The sequence below is a fragment of the Rhinolophus sinicus genome, linkage group LG07, assembly GCF_036562045.2.
Source record: "Rhinolophus sinicus isolate RSC01 linkage group LG07, ASM3656204v1, whole genome shotgun sequence".
NCBI lineage: Eukaryota > Metazoa > Chordata > Mammalia > Chiroptera > Rhinolophidae > Rhinolophus > Rhinolophus sinicus.
Genome location: NC_133757.1, coordinates 41,603,608 through 41,625,078, shown reverse-complemented (window position 1 = coordinate 41,625,078; position 21,471 = coordinate 41,603,608).

Sequence of the window (21,471 nt, the reverse complement as noted above, 5' to 3'; positions counted from 1 at the left end):
GAGCCCTGGAGCATTGCGAGGTTTGCATGCACGGCTATTATGCAAACACAGAGAAACTTAAGAGCGACAGAACAAGGAACAGGCAGAGACTGCAAAGCCCTCGCTCGCTCCGACCCAGCTGCCGGTCCTCCGCCAGGCTAGATTGCATTTTCGCAGTGTTGATGTAAAATGGTGTACTCGCTTCCCCCACGCTCCCTCACCCCCTTCCCCGCTCTCCTCCCACTCCTTCCAGCACCCCTCCGCCCCCGATGATTTTATTATATTGGCACCAATCTTTCCAAAGTGGGTCTGGCATGCTAAAAAAGTAAACATGTACTATATGGGGAATAAGGTCTGTATAGTATGACAGTTGAAACTTGATCTGTGATAAAATTACAGGATGTTGAAATTACTAGTAAGCTATTTTTAACGCTTTCGCAACGTTTCACCTCTAGTCACAGCATCTAGTTGAAACAGGATTACTTTAATGAAAATTATATTCACATGGCTGAAGTTAATACACCCGACAGAGCACAAATGCCTCATATTCAGTGACTTGAGGTGGAAAGACCCTCTGTATTTTTATGCTTTTTCATAACGTCTGCGTCCGCTGCAGTAAGAATTAGGGCACTTAACATTATCTAAACCACATTTTTGATTCAGAACATGGGGAAGTAATAAAAGGCAAGATCTATCTCGTTTCTATACACACAGAGAGATAAACGAAAGAAAATGGCAGATCCTCCAATTACAATAAGTAATAAAAGCCCATGCCAAACAGCCGGTATTTTGAAAGATGTCGAAAACTATTTAAATAATTTAAAGTAATATCACAACTCTGTAGCATGAAGGAGGACAATATAACAATTCGCAGTCTCCCAGCTTTTGCATTAGCCAAATTATGACTTGTACATCACTCTTTAATTATCTTCCTTGAAATTTCATCTGATCTTTCTATTTTATAAACATGGGTTACAAAGAGAAATTACAGCTCTCCCGCTTTCTCTCTCTCTTTGATTTTATGATGCATACTGCAGACATTTGATTAGAATAACCCATTTTGTTCATTTTTTTACATATGAATGGACTTGACTGAAGGGCATTTTACATATTCTTTTAAAATACATGAGAGATGCCTAAGGCTTCAGTTAGTCTGTCCTGTTAGCGTAAATATATCTCTATCCACTTCAAGTAATCCTATATTTAAAAAGTTGAGCAGTATTTTGACAAGATCATATATAAAAGATCGACACTGAGTCAGTTTCCTGTATGACCAAGGCAGCAGCATTTATGCAGGAAACCTCAACAGAATGCCTGAGGGTATCCCTCAATTGTATATTAAATCTCTCAAAACATACACAGCTCTTTACAGCGTCTAAGCAACTTCTGTTTTTGGTGCTCTAAGTCTCTAAGTCTGTAAGGGACTTCATCTAATTAGAAACCCTGTTTCTGTCTCTTCAAGGTAGGTGCTGAACTGGGCTGCATGCTGCGTAATGTCTCTTCTCGTAAACTCCGATAAGGTTTTTGTGATGTTAATAATTGCAGGGATCTAGGTCTGAATATTTTTGAATATCTGCAGTCTTGTAATCAGATGAATGCTAAATTTCAAAACTGAATCACAGGGGTGTCTTGCTTCTCTTTGTGCAGCACCACCACCACCTTCCCCATGAACATAATAAAATCTAATAAATCAAACCTCTGGTCCAATCCTGTAAATAGCTTTTAAAATTATAGATTACAATGGTGTGTGTTTATAAAACAACAACAACAACAAAACAACAACAAACACCCTCTATTTTACCTCTTTAATATAATGCTTGATAAGCACCTGTAAATTATCTGTGTAGCAAATATCCATACAAAGAAAGTTTCAATTAAGATAAGGAGATTGTATTGAAACAGTTCTTTGAAGTAATGTAGTTAATAGCCTGTTTGATTTCTGCTTGTGAGAGAGTAATAACGTGGATTCAAGGCTCCATCAATCACAGAGCAGATGTAAGACTTGAGACACCGACACCCAGGGGAATAGAGGCAAACTCCTGCCGTGCAGGGTCCCTGGGCTAATGTAAAGTAAATACTCATAAACAGATTGAATGTTGTAAGAAGACAATCCATTCAGGACAGTTATAATCATGAAAGCAACTGCTTTATTTATCGATAGAAAAGCTTCTAGTTGGGACTCACTGTGTATAAAAGAGGAGTGGGGGGATAAAAGCCGCCTATGTTTATATGACCCACTATTTCCAGGCTCTTATATTGAAACACAGGAACATACACCCACACATCTATACTGCTGCTGCTTTGCTAGCCAAAAATCCAAACTCTGTGTTTTAAGTTATTTGGTTTATTTAAAAGGTAAAAAATTAAAAATCATTCTTACCCCTCAAGGGAGTGAGAGAGTAGTGGACACATGATTCAGTGTCTAAGAAACGTTTCATAAAGGATCAGGAGGATTAAGTTGGTTGCAAAAACCAGCAGTGACATAATTAGGCAGCTTGGACTATAATAAACAGGATCATAAAAAAAAAAAAAAAGTACAGTTTGAAGAAAGCAGGCGACCATTTCGAAAATTCAAACCTCTCTGCACACCTCCGGGCCTCCCCCTCCCCCAAATTGCAAAAGACAACTGAAGCATGTTTGACCTTGGCTACAATAATACTTCATGTTTTAGCACTTTAGTCAGCATTTTATCTACTAATTGCTACACACTACCGCATGTGGCTCGAATCTGCCACTGCAGCTTTCTTTCATTGGTGAGCGAATTGCTTGATAAAGACTGGGAATTCAACCTGGCTGTTTCCTTTCTTGCTCCCCCTCAACTACCCCACCCCTTTTTTTCTTTTATCTTCTAGCTAGAAGACGCTAATTTTTCCAGAAAATACCGTATGGATCATAACAGGGCCGGTGAATGATTCCCTCATCTCCTGTCTCTGGTTAACTCGGATCACTTTGACGATCGGGAGGCAAAGGGAGGAGGTGAAGGGGGGGGGGGGGGGGACGGCGGGGAGGAATGAGCCGGGCGAAGCGCGAGGAGGGTGGATCCTGGCCTGTTGGTGGATCTGACACTACGTGATTCTGCACAGTGGTCCCTTGGCTAGTCCATTGCTGGTTGGAAGTCCGTGGGACTCCGCGCTGCCCACCTGGGGACCTCGAGTTAGGGGCTCTCTCCCGTCCTGCTTGGTCAAGAAGTGGGGCTTGAAGGGGTAGCCCCAGAGTCTGCAGATTGATTCGTGGATTGAAAAGCCAGCACTGTCTGAGGGTCAGCCACCGCCTAGTCCCCTCCTCCTTGCAAACCTGGCGCCATAGGGAGCAGTGAGGGTGGGTGGCGTTATTAATAAGGTGGCCTCCAGCACAGCAAGCTTGCCAAGTCTTAATGCAACAAGTCGATTGGTTTAAAGAAGGATAAACCGGGTTATACGGGTCATTGCCTTCCAGGAGACCTCTAGTGGTCAAAGGTTGAGCTACATCTTAAATTTGGGGCGCCTCCTGTTTGTCGCGTCTCCTGGGCTGTGTGGTAGGTGTAGGTCTCTAACTCCTAGGAGAGGTAGGCGTAGGTCCAGGCAATAAAAGCGGTAGCTTGGGAAAGATTTCTCATGGACTTAAGACCAGAACCAAGACAGAAGCAGGGAACTCGGAGAAAGAACCCCGCCGGCGAGGGGTCATGTGATGCCCTTTTTGGGCACTGGCGGCCCAAGTTCCTCTGCCCTTAGAGATGAAGACTTCCTATCTTGATTTTCCTCCCAGGTCCAAGATAGATCAAGTAGTCTCAGGGAAGTTGGATTAAATTTGCCCAAGCCATTTCCAGTTACAACAGCAATGCTGAGTCTATTTAGTTTTTCTAATTTGTTTGTAAATTAAAGCCAAGTCCCACTCTCTCACCCCAATCACAAATACACCCAAACACCCCTTAATTTCAACAATTCATTGCCTTCAAGTGCCCTTGATATTTATGGGTTATTTAGTTTAGAAATAACTAAGTCCCCCCCACCCCCACCCCACACACTCTTTTAAATTGCATGCACTGCAGTGGTGTATATATAACTTTTGACTGAATTGTGACCTTGCCCTATATCTGGAATTCCACACCATTCCATCTCAGGTGGTGAGGTGCTGGGGAAAGGGTGGTCATGACATACAGGCTTCTTGTTCTTCAGACTCATTTGTGATCCACATATTAATAAAGAATTTGATCAAATTTACCCCCAGCAGGGTCTTAAAGGGATTGCTGGAAACAGCTTAGATCGTTTCAAAAACACAGGTCCCTGCCATGTGAGGTTATTAAAACATCTTGCCATACTTGATTTTTAAAAAAGAAGACAAGCAATGAACAGACATAAAGTCTTGGCTCCACTGGGGAACTCATATAATGCCTACTAAAAATTTCTCTGTGCAGTTTCAAATGGACATTAATGATGCCTTGTATTTTGTGATTTATATCCTGAATTACTTGACAAGCATTAAGTAACTCATTACTTAGAAGCGGAGTGGGTATGGTAGGTAAATCACTAGCCTGCAAGTCAAGAGGACCATTCTTCACTGATTTTCTGTGTCTTCTCATCCATGGCTATAATTATCTGCAGGACTCAAGCCCTAATTCTGGCTTTGTCAAAATTTCCCAGATAATTGTGGCAGAATTATCCAGACTGGTCATCTATGTAGTGGCAGGCCCCTGTGCTAGGTTGTCAACCAAACCCATGGAAGTGCCAGAAAGTCCCTTGGCTGCTTCCACCTACATTTTGCCATGCCGCAGACTGATAATTTTACGACTTGTTATTGCAGGTTGAAATATGTAAATGTAGTAATTCACTAAGAGTATAAAGAGATCTGAGTACTTCAGAGGAAAAGTAATACCAAGAAGAATAGTGAGATTGTTTATGTTCTCATCTTTAATACTTTAAGAAGCGTTAGCCAAAATGAAATCGGGCAGGCTTTTCCCAAAGAGGTAGGGGACCAGATGAGCCTCACTTGGCTTACACAAGACCATTCTCAGAGTGTGCTGGAACCAGCTCTCATAGACTCGCTAGAGCTGGTAGTTACATTTTCAGGAATTTTGCAAGCTATTAAACACACCTATTATTAAACATTAAATTATATAAACTCACAATTAAATTATATTGAAAACAAAGGTAATACATATTCAAAACATCACTTTCCAATTATTTTACTACATTTTACTATTATCTATACTCTTGAGGTTATTTTTACATTTTGCATTTTTATGGTTGCAAAACAATATAACGTTGTGCTACTGTGCATCTTTTCCCAATACATGTCCATTGGCATTATGTTGGTAGCTTGAAATTGGCTGTGGTGGGAGTATTTAGATCATGGGACTCAGCACACATTACAAATCAGTGCTTGATTTATTGTGCTGTTGATTGCTTAGACTTAAGAGAGTGATGGAGAAAATGTTAACATTGTAGATTGTGATGGTTAATTTTATGTGTCAACTTGACTGGGCCATGGGATGTCCAGATATTTGGTCAGACATTATTCTAGACGTGTCTGTGAGGATGTTTTTGGGTGAGATTAACATTTGGATCGGTAGACTGAATAAAGCAGATTGCTTTTCCCTCAGATGGGTGGGCCTCATCCAGTTGATAGCCTGAATAGAACTAAAAGTCTTAGTAAGAGGAAACTCCTGCCTGACTACTTGAGCTGGGTTTTTTCAGCCTTTGCACTCAGACTGAAACATTGGCTCTTCATGGGTCTCAAGGCTGCCAACTTTTGGGCTAGAATTTACACCATAGGCTCCCCTGGCTCTCAGGCCTTTGGACTCAGGCTGAAAATACACATCAGTGTTCCTGGGTCTCCAGCTTGCCAACTACAGATCTTGGGCTTTCTTAGCCTCCATAAATCATGTGAACCATATAGATATAGATATAGATGTAGATGTAGATGTAGATCTATAGATACACACACACACACTCACACTCACATACATCCTATTGGTTCTGTTTTTTTTGTTGTTGTTTTTTTTTGGAGAATCCTAATATACAGATTAAACTTAAATGTGTGTCAGGTCTATAGCCAATATGGCCAATTATATTATGAATAGTACAAAAAAAAACTGAGGCAATATTTGAAAGCTATTATCTGATTCAGCAAAGAAGTTGCTCATGTCACTGACAAAACAGTGAAGTGCTGGGATACATCTTTTTTTTTTTCTTTTTTGTGCTACTCCTTAATATAAAGGAAAATACCAACCAACATTCAAGTTGGAACTACACTAATTTGTAAATTGCACTTATATGGATAAAAGAGTTCAGCAAATTGTAAACAAAAGCATTCAATGAGAATAGATTGGCTATATGGAATTTACAGTGAAAAGTGTTGAATATTTTATTATTATTTGTACATCTATGCTGCACTTCCTGTATATTAGCAAGATGTATAATGAATTTATATATCACATATATATGTATATATCTAAATCTACATATACACATCTAAATATAGATCTAGATCTATATACACAAAAAATTATATACTATTTTTGGGATGGGGAGCTAGTTAAATAGAAGCGCACCTCTTTCTAAAGGCAGCCTTAAGCCTGACATGTAACCCAAACTTCTACAGCATGGGTTGGCAAACTAGCCTACCACCTGTTTTTGTACAACCCATGAGCTAAGAATGTGTTTTACATTTTTAAATGGTTGAAAAAAAGTCACTAGAAGAGTAATATTTTGTGATATATAAAAAGTATGTGAAATTCAAATTTCAGTGTCCATAAATAAATTTTATTGGAACTCACCCATGCTCATTATGTAATGTCTGTGGCTAAAATGGCAGAGTTGAGTATTTGTGACAGAGACCATATGGCCCTCAATGCCTAAAATATTTACTATTTTGCCTTTGTGGTATAAGTTTGTAGTAGAAGTTGTGTGTTCTTGAATATGTAGGTACATTCCTTGGCTGGCAGTAGTAGACACACCCAAATGACCTTTTGAAGTCTTTTCTTGCCGTTGGTCCTAGAAATACTTCCTCAGTAATCAGACAGAGGAAATGGAATACCCAGAGTTGTAAGGGATTCAAATCATTGACTCAAATCAAGGTCAAGGAGAGAGAGAGAGAGACGATGTTATCATAAAACTAAGAATGGAGCGTGAGATTTCCCACTCCTTGGTTTGTGTTCCGACCACTTGATGACAGTGCCTTTCTTTCTTACTGCTTGTCCTAAAGCACTGTATAATTTTGTTGGGTGCTGTTAAATATTTATTGAGTTTTCTTGTCCAATGTGGTTCGGTAACTGTATGTCTATGTGTGTGATGGGACCCTTTAGGATTAAAGGTGCTATATAATAGAGGATTATTTTATGACTTGTTATTGCAGGTTGAAATATGTAAATGTGGTAATTCACTAATGCTCTGTCAGTGCATATATCTCGGAAATAAGAATGTGCTATCCTTCCATTTAGGTCTAACATCATTTACATCCTTTTTTTCTTTTCTTCTTCTTCTTTTTTTTTTTTTTAAATACCCAATCAATTTCTTTTTTTAAATGAGGAAACACAGTGGAAGAAAAAAAAAATTTCTTTAATGCAATACTTCAGCTGAAAGTTTAATGACACAAAAGGCAGGCAATTCAAAGTTACAGTTCCCACAGCAACTGTAACTCTGCTATATAGCACATTTAGGCATAGATTTCACAGCATGTACTGCAATACAAAATACTCCACACTGGGCATGCAAGGGGGCAGAGTTATGGTTGCTATGGGTACCATGACTTTGAATTTCCAGATTTTTTGAGAGTTTAAATTCTCAACCAGAACATCACATTAATAGTTCATTTTTCTTGCATTGAAAATAATAAAGGCTGTATCACTGTTTCCACTGTCAAACCTATCTCCAGCTCAGTCTACTGCTTAGTATAAATACCTAACCAACCATATTCACCCTACTTGCTAAAATTAAACACATGACCTCAGCCCAGGGAGTATTTTAGTTTGCAAATTTATATGCGATGACTTTCACTGGATTAACTAAATCTGCTCCCTCCTCCTTTCCAAAAATTACCAATAAATTCAGGTTAACCCTTTCAGCATTCTAGGGTATGTTATTTGTTATTCATGGGCTGAGAGTATATGATAATCATATTCATTGTGTATGAATGTGTGATGTATATATTTATAATTTATACTCTGTCTACTTCCAAAAAGAACTGGAGGCAGCAAACTGCATGTATTCATTTATTCATTTATTCCTTGAACACACCATGCAATTTTATATTTTTATGCTAGTGGTCTCAGGACCCTTTTCACTTTCAAAATTGTTGAGGACCTCAAAGAGCTTTTGTTTATAATGGCTACATAGATATATAGATATTTACCATATTAGAAATAATTGAAATATTTTTAAATATTCATTAACTCATTTAAAAATAACAGTAAAAGTCAATTACATGTTGACGTAACATATTTTTAATAAAAAGCCATATTTTTCAAAACAAAGAAACTTACCAAAAAGAGAGGCATTGTTTTACATTTTCAGAAATCTCTGTAATGGAAGACAGTTGTATTCTCATAGCTGCTTCTACATTCAATATGATGAGTATCACAAGTCATATAGCTTCTGGAAAATGCCACTATACTTTTGTGAAAGAATGCAAGGAAAAAAACAAACAATATCTTAGTATTATTATGGTCATTATGTTTACCTGATGGACCACCTGAAATGGTTTCAGGGATGCCCACAGATCCCCAGACTACACTTTGAGAACCAGTGCTTCATATATTTGCTTATGCTGTTCTTCCAAGCATATGCCTCTTCCTTGTCTATAGGAAAACTCCCCTTCATGCTTCAAGGCACTAGGAAAAATTAGTCACTCCCTTAGTTATACTCTCATTGCACTTTATACATATGCCAACCTGAGCTTCTATTATGTGTCCTTATAATTGAATACTTAAATGTCTGGGGTTTTGTTGTTGTTGTTAGATTATGAATTCCTTAAAAGAGAACCATGTATTATACACTTTTTCCTCGTTTTCTAGCATGGTTCTTGGCATTCCATATGTATGGGATGTAAAAATTCAATCCAACAAACAGCAATAAAATAGCTCTCGTTTACTGAGTTCATAACATATGTTAGGAGCTAGGTATGTGTTGTCTCAGATGTAATCCTCATAATAATGCTATGAAGTTGGCATCATTATTATCAATATTTTTTTTGAATAGGAAACTAAGGCTTGACCAAATTTGAATAGTCATGGGTCATATACCATGCCAAGAAATATGGGGGATAACAAAAAGTGGAAAACAGTCTTTACCTTAAAGGCATTTACAACCTACTATGGGAGACAAAACACAATGTACAAATAAAAGGCAAATAACAACATAGAAGTTAGCTAACAGCAGACTATACTACAAAGACTATAATTAAAGAATTTCTTACCTACCGTGTTTCCCTGAAAATAAGACCTAGCCAGACAACCAGCTCTAATGCGTCTTTTGGAGCAAAAATTAATGTAAGACCCGGTCTTATTTTACTATAATGTAAGATCGGGTCTATAATATAATATAATATAATATAATATAATATAATATAATATAATATAATATAATATAATATAATACAATACTAGGTCTTATATTAATTTATGCTCCAAAAGACTCATTAGAGCTGATTGTCCAGCTAGGTTTTATTTGTGGGGAAACGGCAAAATGCCTTAAGCCATTCTGGGACAGGATGTATGGGCTTCACGGGGTGTGTCAACTAATTGTAGCTCCTCCATCTTTAGTTGATCCCATCAACTGGGGTTGAGTTTAAACATTTTGAAACAAATTACGTAGAAGACTCCTAAACTCCAAAAGTTAGAAGCCCTTTGAACTCTCCGCTCAATTATTGGATCTGTTGTGACTATAGTAATCCAGAACCTTCTCTGTTAATGAAGAAGTTGAACTAGATGAGCAATGAGGTTCCTTTTGACCCTCCATGAAATTTCTGGGACTGTATGCATTTCTAGATAGTGTCACCCAAGCCTGAGGACAACATTAGAGCATAAAATTGGGTTCTAAAAATTACCGTTTCTGCTGCATAACAGGGAGAGCAGAGGTATTTTTGTGACATCACAACCTAGGAACTGCTAGACCCAGGGGGCAGTGTCATGCATAGACCAAGAAAACTACATGTTACTGACTTGTCAATGTTTTGTTTGTTTTTTTTCCATTTGGTTTACATTGGGTTTCATGAAGTGGAAAACAATGCATGAAACCATTCTTGTTCTTCATTCTTTAAAACATATGAAAATATTGGAAAGGTTCAAGTGGAGCTAGCATTACAGTAATGTTCCTTTATGCCTTTGTTAATGCCATTACTACTTCTAGATATTCCTTACCTTGCCTTCTTCACCATATCCACCTAAAGAGTCCATCACACCAATTGAAAAATAGGCAAACAATAACAGTAGCTCATTGTGCAAAATGCTTGCATGTCCTTAACCTTTAGCAGTAAACACTATCAACATTTAGATGAAGACACTGAGGCACAGAGGGGGTAAGTAACTTCCCTAAGGCCACACAACTAGAAAGAGATAGAGCATGGATTCAAACTCAGGTAATCAGTCCAGAGTCTGTGCTCTTAGCAACACATTTTACCATTTCCTTGATGATAGTGTCAGGGATGTCACACAAGAACAAATTCAAATGTTTGATAAATGTATTAAACAGTTTTTATCATCACTGTTGACAAAAATTTTAAATTAAAAAATAAGATTAGATTTATGACCGATAACTTGGCACTATTTTAAATAGTAGCCAGTCTTAGGCTGTAAGAGAAAATGGAATTGCCCCGCTGGGGAAAGTGCCAGTATGTACAGACCTTCTGGAAGTCATTTGGCAGTATATATATATACCAAGCCCTTTAGATACAGCATACCCTCATACTCAGAAATTTCACTTCTATGAATTTATGCTAAGGAAAATTTTGGACAAGTTCACAAAAAGGAATATAAAAGTTCACACCAGAACATTGTTTAAAATAACAAAAAGTTGGAAGCAACATAAGTAATTGAAATAGAAGATTAGCTAAATAAATCATGGTACAACCCTAATAAGGAAAAATATGCACATATTAAGAATGTAATAGAAACATGTTTATTGACATGGGAAGATATTCAAAATACTATTGTTTTTAAAAGGAAATATTTTTAATTTAAAACATGCAAGTTTATGTCGATAGTAAAATTAAGTCAATTATGTTTCTTTGTACTTTTTTGGTAGTTTCAAAATTTTCTACTATGTATTACTCATGATATATCAGGCCCACTTGGGCCTTAGAGAATTGTCCCTCCAGATAACTGCTACATTGGCCCCAATTCAATGCTCACCCACCAGCCTTCTGATTACCCATTCAGCTTCCAGGCACTGTAATAATGTAGGGTACCCCAAATGACAGACAGCAGCATCTTGTTCTCAGAAACAAAAAAATACTGTGAATTAAAAATGATTACCTCCTTGATCAATTTTTAATTAATTATTAGTTATAAGATTCATACATATTCACTTCAAATTTCAAATGGAAAAAATATAAAATAATAATGGACATTCCTTTTTCACCTATTCTAATGCCATCACTGACACATAGTATAGATGTACTGCGTTAAAAAAATAAAACAACTGGAGAGGACATCCAAGATGGCAGAGTAGACAAACACTGTACCTGCTTCCTTCTGTGAACACTTAAAATTACAACTAAATTATAGAACAATCAACCTAGAGAACCATCTAAAGTTTGGCTGAACTAAGGATATAAAAAAGAAGCCACATGAGACTGGTAGGAGGGCTGGAGATGGGAAATGGCCTGGACACAAAGTTCCGTGAGGCAGTTGAGAACAGGGAAGGATATCTCAGCCATGGAGGTTCCTCCCAGAGGAGTGAGTGACCCTACCTCCACACTGGCCTCCCCAGCCCAGAGTCCTGGTGCTGGGAAGAAGAGCCCCCCACAACATCTGGCTGTGAAAAATAGTGGGAATTCTGACCATCTGGGTGAGATGGAAGGCTGCAGGAAACCCAGATGTCCTCTTAAATGGCCCATGCACAGACTTACTCCCAGGCACTCACCTTGGGCTTCTGTGGAGTGACAGTGACTCAGGGGGTGTCAGAGGCACATGGGGGGTAGACTGAGGTGTGTGGCTTTGAGTTGAGGGCTGGAGAACAGTCGCCATTTTCCCTGCATGGGGTCCTTCTCCCATGCAGCCAGCAGGCAGGTGCCATCTTTCCTGTATTGAGCCCTCCTCCTACACTTACAGCCAAAGCTGAATCTCACTGGTCTGGTGAGCTCCCCTGCTCCACCCTGCTGACTCCCTGAGACTCTGCCCCAACACCATAGGCACTTTCTCAAAGAGCAGCCAGCCCTGCCTGTATTACACTCTTTCTTGAAAAACTATCAGAGTCCAGAGGACCCAGGAAGGCAGCAGCTTGACTCAGTGTGCTCTGAGACTTTTTCTGAGTAGCTCCAGGCTCAGCAGTGACACCAATCCAGAGTCTACATGAAACTGTTGACCATAACTCTTCCCACTCTAGTGACTCCCAGAGATCCTGCCCCACCCAACTTATGCACCACATGAGGATTTATCAGGGGCTGAACCTGAAGGGAGCTGGCAGGTGGCAGCAGGCCTCGGGGTGTCCCGGCTTTTTGCAGAGCTACCCTAGGCCCAGAATTGGTGGCAGACATCCTCAGTTCACAGCATGGCCTCTCCCATACACCTCCAAGGTTAGCACAGGCAGCAAACAACCGTGGACCACTTTCTAGCTTCTACCATATAGTCCCTGGCCAGTCAAAGGCAGTGGTGACCTGGGCCTATACCATAGCCCTCACAAGAGGCCCCAGAACCAACATACCACCAGGCTGGCTGCAGACCACAGCAGAGCAACACTCAATTAGCTTCACAAGTGGCACATCCAAAGGGTGGTCTCAATAGGCACCAGAGTCTGCTGGGGCAAATCCTACTCAGTGAGGGAAGCTCCCTGTACAACGGCCTATAAGTGATGGATGTAGCCAAATCCCACAGCCAAGCAGCTTGAGGTTCAATATCACCCACTGATGTGCTAATAGCAATCAAGGCTCAACTATAACAGGAGGGCACATATAACCCACACAAGGGATACTCCTGGAGCACCCAGAGCAGGTGACCAGGGAGTCTGTGCCAGTGCCTCATAAGGCGACCTGGCTAAGACTGGGAGACATAGCAGATCTATCTAATACATAGAAACAGAGAGGCAGCCAAAATAAGGAAACAAAGAAATACTTCCCAAATGAAAGAACAGGAGAAAATTCCAGAAAAAAAGACCTAAACAAAATGGAAGCAAGCAACCTACCAGATACAGAGTACAAAACAATGGTTATAAGGATGCTCAAGGAACAGTGAAACTTCAACAAAGATATAACAGGCATAAAAAGGACATAGAAACCATTAGGAAAAAAAACAGTCAGAAGTGAAGAATACAATAACTGAAATGAAGAATGAACTAGAAGGAATCACTAGCAGACTAGATGAAGCAGAGGATCGAATTGGTGATTTGGAAGACAAGGTAGAAGAAACCCAATTGGAACAGCCAAAACAAAAAAGAATTTTAAAAAAATGAGGATAGTTTAAAGGGCCTCTGGGACAACATCAGGAGTGACAACATTTGCATCATAGGGGTACCAGAAGGAGAAGAGAGAAAGCAAGGGATTGGGAACCTATTTGAAGAAATAATGACTGAAAACTTTCCTAATATGGTAAAGGAAATAGACATACAAGCCCAAGAAGTGCAGAGAGTCCCAAACAAGATGAACCCAAACAGGCCCACACCAGGACACATTATAATTAGAATGTCAAAGGTTAAAGACAAAGAGAATCCTAAAAGCAGCAAGAGAAAGGCAAGTTGTAACTTATAAGGGAGCTCCCATAAGATTGTCAGCTGATTTCTCAACAGAAACTTTGCAGGCCAGAAGGGATTGGCACAAACTATTCAAAATGATGAAAAGCAACAACCTACAACCAAGATTACTCTACCCAGCGAAGCTATCATTTAGAATTGAAGGACAGATAAAGAGCTTCCCAAGCAAGAAAAAGCTAAAGGAGTTCACTCTTACGAAACAAGTATTACAAAGAATGTTAGAGGGATTGTTTAAGATTGAAAAAAAAAATCAAAATTATGAATACTAAAATGGCAATAGCTACATATCTATCAACAATTACTGTCAATGTAAGTGGAGTAAATGCTCAAAAGACACAGGGTGGCTGAATGGGTAAGAAAACAAAACCCTTACATATGCTGCCTACAAGAGACTCATTTCAGACTGAAAGACACACACAGATGGAAAGTAAAGTGATGGAAAAAGATATTTATAAAAATGGAAATGAAAAAAAAAACAAAAAAAGTTGGGGCAGTAGTACTTATACCAGACAAAATAGACTTTAAAAAAAAGGTTATAACAAGAGACAAAGAAGGACCCAGTAATCCCCACTTCTGGATATTCATTTGAAGAAGCCCAAAATGCTATTTCAGGGGGTTATGTGCATCTATATGTTCATTGCAGCATTGCTTACAGTGGCCAGGATGGGGAGGCAGTCTAGATGACCATCAATGGAAGAATGAATAAAGAAGAGGTGGTACATATATACAATGGAATATTGCTGGACCATGGAAGGAAATGGATTCTTGCCTTTTGCAGTGGCATGGATGGACCTGAAGGATACTGTGCTGAGTGGACTATGTAAGACAGAGAAAGACAGATGCAATGTGATTTTGCTTATACATGGAATCTAAAGAACAAACTAAACAAACAAAATAGAAATATACTCATGACATTTTGACGATTGCCAGGGGAGGGGGGCTGGAGGTGAGTGAAAAAGGGGAAGGGATTAAGAAGTACAAATTGGTTGTTACGCAGTAATCATGGGGATGTAGAGTATAGCATAAGGAATATAGTCAATAATATTGTAATAACTATGTATGGTATCAGATGGATACTAGATTTGTTGGGGTGATAGGTGGGAGGGAGCTTGGAGGGCAGGGTGAAAAAGATGAAGGGATTAAGAAGTTACAAAATCATCATGGGGATATAAAATAAAGCACAGGGAAGATAGTCAATAAAATGGTAATAACTATGTATAGTGCCAGGTGGGTACTAGACTAGTCAGAGGGATCATTTCTAAAATTATATAAATGTAACCACTATACTGTACACCTGAAATTAATATAAAATAATGTTGAGTTGTCAACTGTAATTGAAAATTTTAGATAGGGTGGAAAACGTGAAGGGGACTAAGAGTTCCATATTTCCAGGTATAAAACAAATAAGTCATGGGGATGTAATGTAGAGCATGGGGATGTAATGTAGAGCATGGGGAATATAGTCAACAATATTGTAATAGCATAGTACGGTGTCAGATGGTTGCTGGACTTATCATGGTGATCACTTCTTTAGGTATATAAATGTTGAATTACTATGCTTTACACCTGAAACTAATGTAAAATTATACGTTAGGTATATTTTAATAAATATCTTTCAAAAAACAACTATTGCAAGTGTCCTATATCTATTTAACCATTTCTCTATTGTTGGACATTTAGTTTCCAATTTTCTATGATAACAATAGGTATTGCAATAAACTGAACATGTATTTTTGTGCCTTTTCTGTGAGATAGATACACAGAAGTGAAACTGCCATGACAAAGTGTAAATAAATTTTCAATATGGCGATATGCTGCTAAATTGGCCCATAAAAAGATGGTACCAATTTATATTTCCACCAGAAGCATATGAGAGTTGCTTTTGAGTTTGAACAGTTAGTTGCTTAGGACAGACTATCTCTGCAGCAATGACAGAATTGATTTTCTGGACTGTAAAATCTCTGAAACTTGGTGATGAAAGAACTACTCCAGTGTAGGGTCTAGCCTAGGTGGTCAACAGATCGCCCTAAACAACACTGACTTCACTGTCTCTCTTTAACTTAAACTGCAGCACTTTATGGCTCCTGAAGTATATTAGTCTGCACATTAATTTTCTGCGAACGGCCTAATCAATTGCTATCCTGAGGGATCTTGATAGACCTGGTAAATATCACCCTTTCTTTTGGCCCAAGGCCTGAATTAATTAGAACTGGACAAAAGAGTAACCCAGAAAGAGTCAAACATCATCTTTGTGATTGCTAAAGTTGGTATTAGAGAATGTAAGTTATATCTACTGCGCAAGTAGGTTTCCCCATTCTTATCTCTGGCAATGAAGAAATAACACCCAGTCTTAGGCAGCCCTGGGTCACTGCAAACCTCCCCTACAAGCCAAGGTTTTCACGAGACATTCATTAGCTGGTAGAAAAGACTCAGGAGCACGTGCTCCTGGGTGAGTGTGCTTGGCGACCCGTGGTTGGTGTTCTTTCCTTCCTTGGGGAAGCATAAGTGAGGAGATAGTGAAACCAGAAGTGTTATGCTAATGGTGCTCAATCCACAAGAAAGACACATCAGGAATAGGGGGGATTATTGCCCTTTCTGACCCTCCTTCCTTGCCCCATTACAGGAGGAAAGAGTTTGATGGTTGATTAGTAATGTGTGCCATGGTGTGGATAGGGGATTTATGGCATATTTGTCATATATTTTTAATCCTACAATAATTATGCCATGAGTAAGATGTGGTCAGTATAAAAGTTAGATGCAGTTGTATCTTCTAAATTATAAAAGGGTTTCTATTACAGATCAACTATCCTTACAGACTTTCTGTCTCTATTCGCTGCATGTTTTGAGTCTCTGTTCTCTATAACACATAGGGTGGAGAGGTAGTCTGCTTCCAATAATTTGTAACAGCCTAGGTCTTGATAACTCTTGGTGCTACTTCCAGCACAGAGTTAATATTATTGTATTGGTTCATGATTTAGGACTCACACATCCAAATCTCCAGCTTCTGCATTGGGGTAACAGAAGCAGAATAGAAAAACGTCAGTTTTTGCCAAGTGGCCAAGGATAAAATTGGTAGTGGAAAAATTAGATTTTCAAGCTATTAAGTATTTATTACAAATAATGGAGCATTTAAATAAAATGAAACTGATACTGTCTTTTTAAATGCTTGGTGTTTTCTACTTTGTGCTCTTGTTGATGTTCTTTCTTTCAGATGGAAGTTTTGTGTATCTATGTTACTTTTTTGTATGCAGATACTTTTCAATTGCTGTACTGAGGAGAGAAGAAAATTGTTTCTTAACTTGAGTGACTTCAGTGTTCAAGACAGGAACCAGATATGTCAGTAACCAATTAAGCTGGATTTAAAAATGCATGAGCTTCCTAATAGAAAAATGGTATGCCCTGGGTTGGGTGGAATTGGGGACAGGACAGAGGTATATTGAGGAGGAAAAGAGGATGAACCTTGAGAAGTGAAAAAAAAAAAAAAAAAACGGTATCTCTTCTTTGATTGGCATCTTTCTTGACACTTCATTTTTTCTGGCCATTTTCCATACTCAGCCAGTAAGATGGCTGCTCTCTAGGGAGGGACTTCAACTTGTAAATAGAGTAGGTTCCTCTCAAGAGCTGTGACTACACACCTCCTCCTTCAGACTAGTGTTTCTCCAATTTCAGACATTGGCATGTTTTCTCTCTGATTTTTGCTTTATCAATTTGCCACCTGTGTGATCTCCCCATCTATTTATTTATTTATTCATTTATTTATATTGACTCACTTAAAAAATTTTTGTGACTAAAAGAAAAATCAGTGTCATTTGCCATAAACCATAAAAATAAGTACAATGGAAACAAAAATATTGTTAAAAAGTTAAAAAAAAAAAAACTAATAAGAAGTAATGATAAACCTGAGTAATTTACAAATTTTTACACCTAAAATAATAGGTTCCTTGATGAGAAGTATATATCTATTCAATAGTAATGGAGGGATAGTGAACTCATTAGTGCTTACTTCCATCTAAAATCATGTCATGGTTTACACTTTGGGAAACAGATTTTTCTAGAAGGTCGTGACGTATGGTGGGGAAAGCTGGGAATTTCTAATCAGACCACACTGAGTTAGTTGCAGCTCTTACTAGTCTCTCACAGTAAAAGTAGGATGATAATATCTACTTCACAGGGCTCCTGTGAGGCCAGAACGCAACTGTATTGAAAAGCATTTAGAACATATTTATGCAATTTCATTTTTATTCTTTTCTACCAATATGATATTTATAGACTATCTCCAGTTCTGGGTGGAAAAAGGCATTAAACAAAACACAGAATCACAGAATTTGAGAAATGGAAGGGATTCCTCAGAAAAAAATAAACTAAATTTATGGGCTGCATTATTTTCCATTCAAAATAAAAATAGCTTTATTGAGGCCCATGGGAAAAATGTACCATCTTACAAGTTATACTATCTACTTCATTGACTAGAAGAATGTCAATGAGAAAATTGTTACAGTTTATAGTCATTCATGTTAATGACGGCATATTTGAGAAGCAGCAACACAGGCAGCATTCAAAGACTTTAGTTTTATATTCATAGTGAGACCAATGGATTGCATGGGACCTCTGGGCCTCATAGACCATGTTTTGCAGCTCATTCCCCCTCATTTCTGATGAGGAAACTGAGACCCAGAACATCAAGTGTCCCTATGATCTTAAAAAATAAATAAATCATATATAATGACAACACAGAGTTTTACCTAATGTATACCTCATTAAACGCTTGATAGTGATCCAATACCAACTGACATTTCATACAATTCTTGAATAATAGAATGATCAATACGGAATGAAATTTCAGAACTCACCTAGTTCAGGACTTAGGTAACTAACATTAAGGAGTGATACAGATCTAGGGGCACTTGGAGAAACAGAGGGATGAAACTATCTAGAAAGGGGACAGCCCCTAATTGTTCCTATGTGAGAGGTTGGGCCCAGTATTGCCAGAGCTGACTTCTAAAGAGAAGACAGAGATTTGGATTCCCAGATTTTTATGCGAAAACTCCTTTATCTATTGTCAACTAAGAACTAAATGCCCCTACCTCCCCTCCCACCCACCATTCCCACCCTCTGTCACACATACACAAACAAACAACCAAAAACCTCTGTACAGGTCAAATAAAAAGAGTCTGTGGTTTCCATCCACTCTGAGGGTTGCCATATTAGTGCCTCTGATCTTGTCCAACTGTCTTCTATCCAAGATGAGAAAATGGAGGCCCAGAAAGGAGTAGTGACTTAATGAAGGTCCCATCAAAATTCTCTCTTCTAAAACCTCCGGTGAAAAGCTGACAGATCATTCATTTAAAAAAGTATAATGGAGTACAACTGGAATCTGATAATCTAGAGAGCAATAATTCTGAGCACAGCTCTTTATTTAATTGTCTGTGACCTACATTATTCAAGCTGGTGAACACCAGTTAAGAAAGTGAGGCACTGCAATAAAGAGTTGATAGAGAAGGGTTTGAAAATTAAGTGGAAATATTTGTTGATGACTGATATTCCCAGAGTAGAGTTCCTGTTTGAAAACTTCTACTAGCACTTCAAGTAATATAGAAGTATGTTTATCCGTGGTCTCCAAGAGAAAGTTGAGTGAGATAATGAGTATTATTTGCAATTCCATAGAAGAAAAACACAGGCATGTTCTGCGTTAGTCTTTGAGGATATAAAAATGGATGGATATTTCATTCATTAATGCCACAAATCATGATTGACCTCTTACTATGAACCAGTCATGGCTCAGGCACTGGAGATACAGCATGAACAAGAAAGAAAAATTTCTTGCCCTAATGTGACTTATATCCTAATGGGTTGAGTGAGCTGCTTAGGCAATTCTCAGCTGGCTAAATAATGGATCAGCTCTTCCATTCTTTTTAGTCATGCCGACAAGAACAAGGAAGTTGATGGTGGCATTGGGAACAAAAGTTGGCTGTCTTGCTCCTAGGCCATTATTCTATTGCCATGGAAATGATATGCTTGCTGGTCTGAATTATGGCATAACTCTTATATTTTGAATCAAAGCTCTAAAAATACCAGGAGGCAAGAGATGCTATTAACGGGACAACGCAGGGGAACTGATATCAATTTACTTCTTTGTTGCCAATGCTTCACTTAAAACAACAACAACAACAACAAAAACAAAAACAAAAACAAAAACAAAAACCAATAAAACAAAAATCTGAAACCCAGCACAAACAGGGTGTGCACCTAAATTAAGCCTGTGGTCAGCTTTGCTGGGGAGAGACTGACACATTTCTGTAAGTGATTTGTCTTCACCCCTGTTGGCTCTGGCAGATTTATAGGGGTTATATTTTCACACACAAATTGTCCTTGAACAATTTCTCCACTACCTGGAACACTGCCCCCTCCTCCCTCCCCCCTGTCAGATGGGCCCATCTGCTGTCTCCCTCCCAGATTTTTTCTTTAATAACAAAGTAATTGTTGACATTGTAAGAAAAATCCAATTCTTGGTTGAAGTTTACGTTCCAGAGGGTCCCTCTTTGGGGAGAAAATCAGCAGCAGATAGAGTTGCACATTCCTAACATTGGGGCCAGCTCCCTCTAAAGCCTGCATTACCGCGAAAAACTGCACTGCCCTTTCCAGCTGGTTCTCTTTTCTTTTGTGGGAGGAATCAAGAAAGACTAATGCTTCTCGTCCTTTACCCTCCCTCTAAGTGCCCGGGCTGCTGCGTGGAGCAATGTCAGCAGAGGGTCCAGTGGAAGGTAGTAGATGAGCTTAATAGCCCCTGAGTTAAACATGTCCGTTTCCCATCTTCTTGGTGATTTTGTGATCTTACACAGGTCATTTCTTAAACTTATCAGCTCCCTGACAATGAGGGATACTTGGAAGTCATCATGAGAAACAAACTTACCATGGCATCTACAGATGGTGACACCCAGCCAGGCTGAATAGACTTAATAAAGATTTGATCAACGGTGGCTATTGTCTTCTAAGAACATGCCAGCTAAAGTGTGAAGACAGACTCTTTTAGCATGTTTCATAGCAGCAAAGTTCCTGCTAAATTGGCCTATCCTTGATCAAATCTTAAATGTCATCTTAGTTGAGAGACAGAATAGAAAAATGGTTAGGAGGAAGGGATTTAGAATCAGATAATCCTTGGTTTGTATCTCTGATTTATCACTTTCTAGCTTCAGGACACTGGTCAAGTTACTTAAACTCTCTGAGCCTGGCTTTCCTATTGGTTAAAAGAAAATAATCACCTCTGTAATATATCATGGAGTTGTCACGTTGCTATAAAAGTGAGATGATACATGTGTGAAAACATTTAAACAGTGGCATGACATCAATAAGCACTCATAAATAAAAGGTCTTTTTTATTCTTGGTAGAAAATCCAAATTGTAGAATATTTTCAGCAAATATATTTTTAAGTAAGAAAACTCAGTTAACAAAAGCTTCGTGTGTAGGCCCTTATGGGAATTGCCATAACAAAGAGGAAAGAATAGTTCAGAATTGCTATATTATTTATAGAAAGAGGGTCTTTGAAAATAGTTTTTAAAGTTCTGAGCAAAACACTGTATAGATTAACTCAAGAATATGGTCAGTACTCTCCTCAAA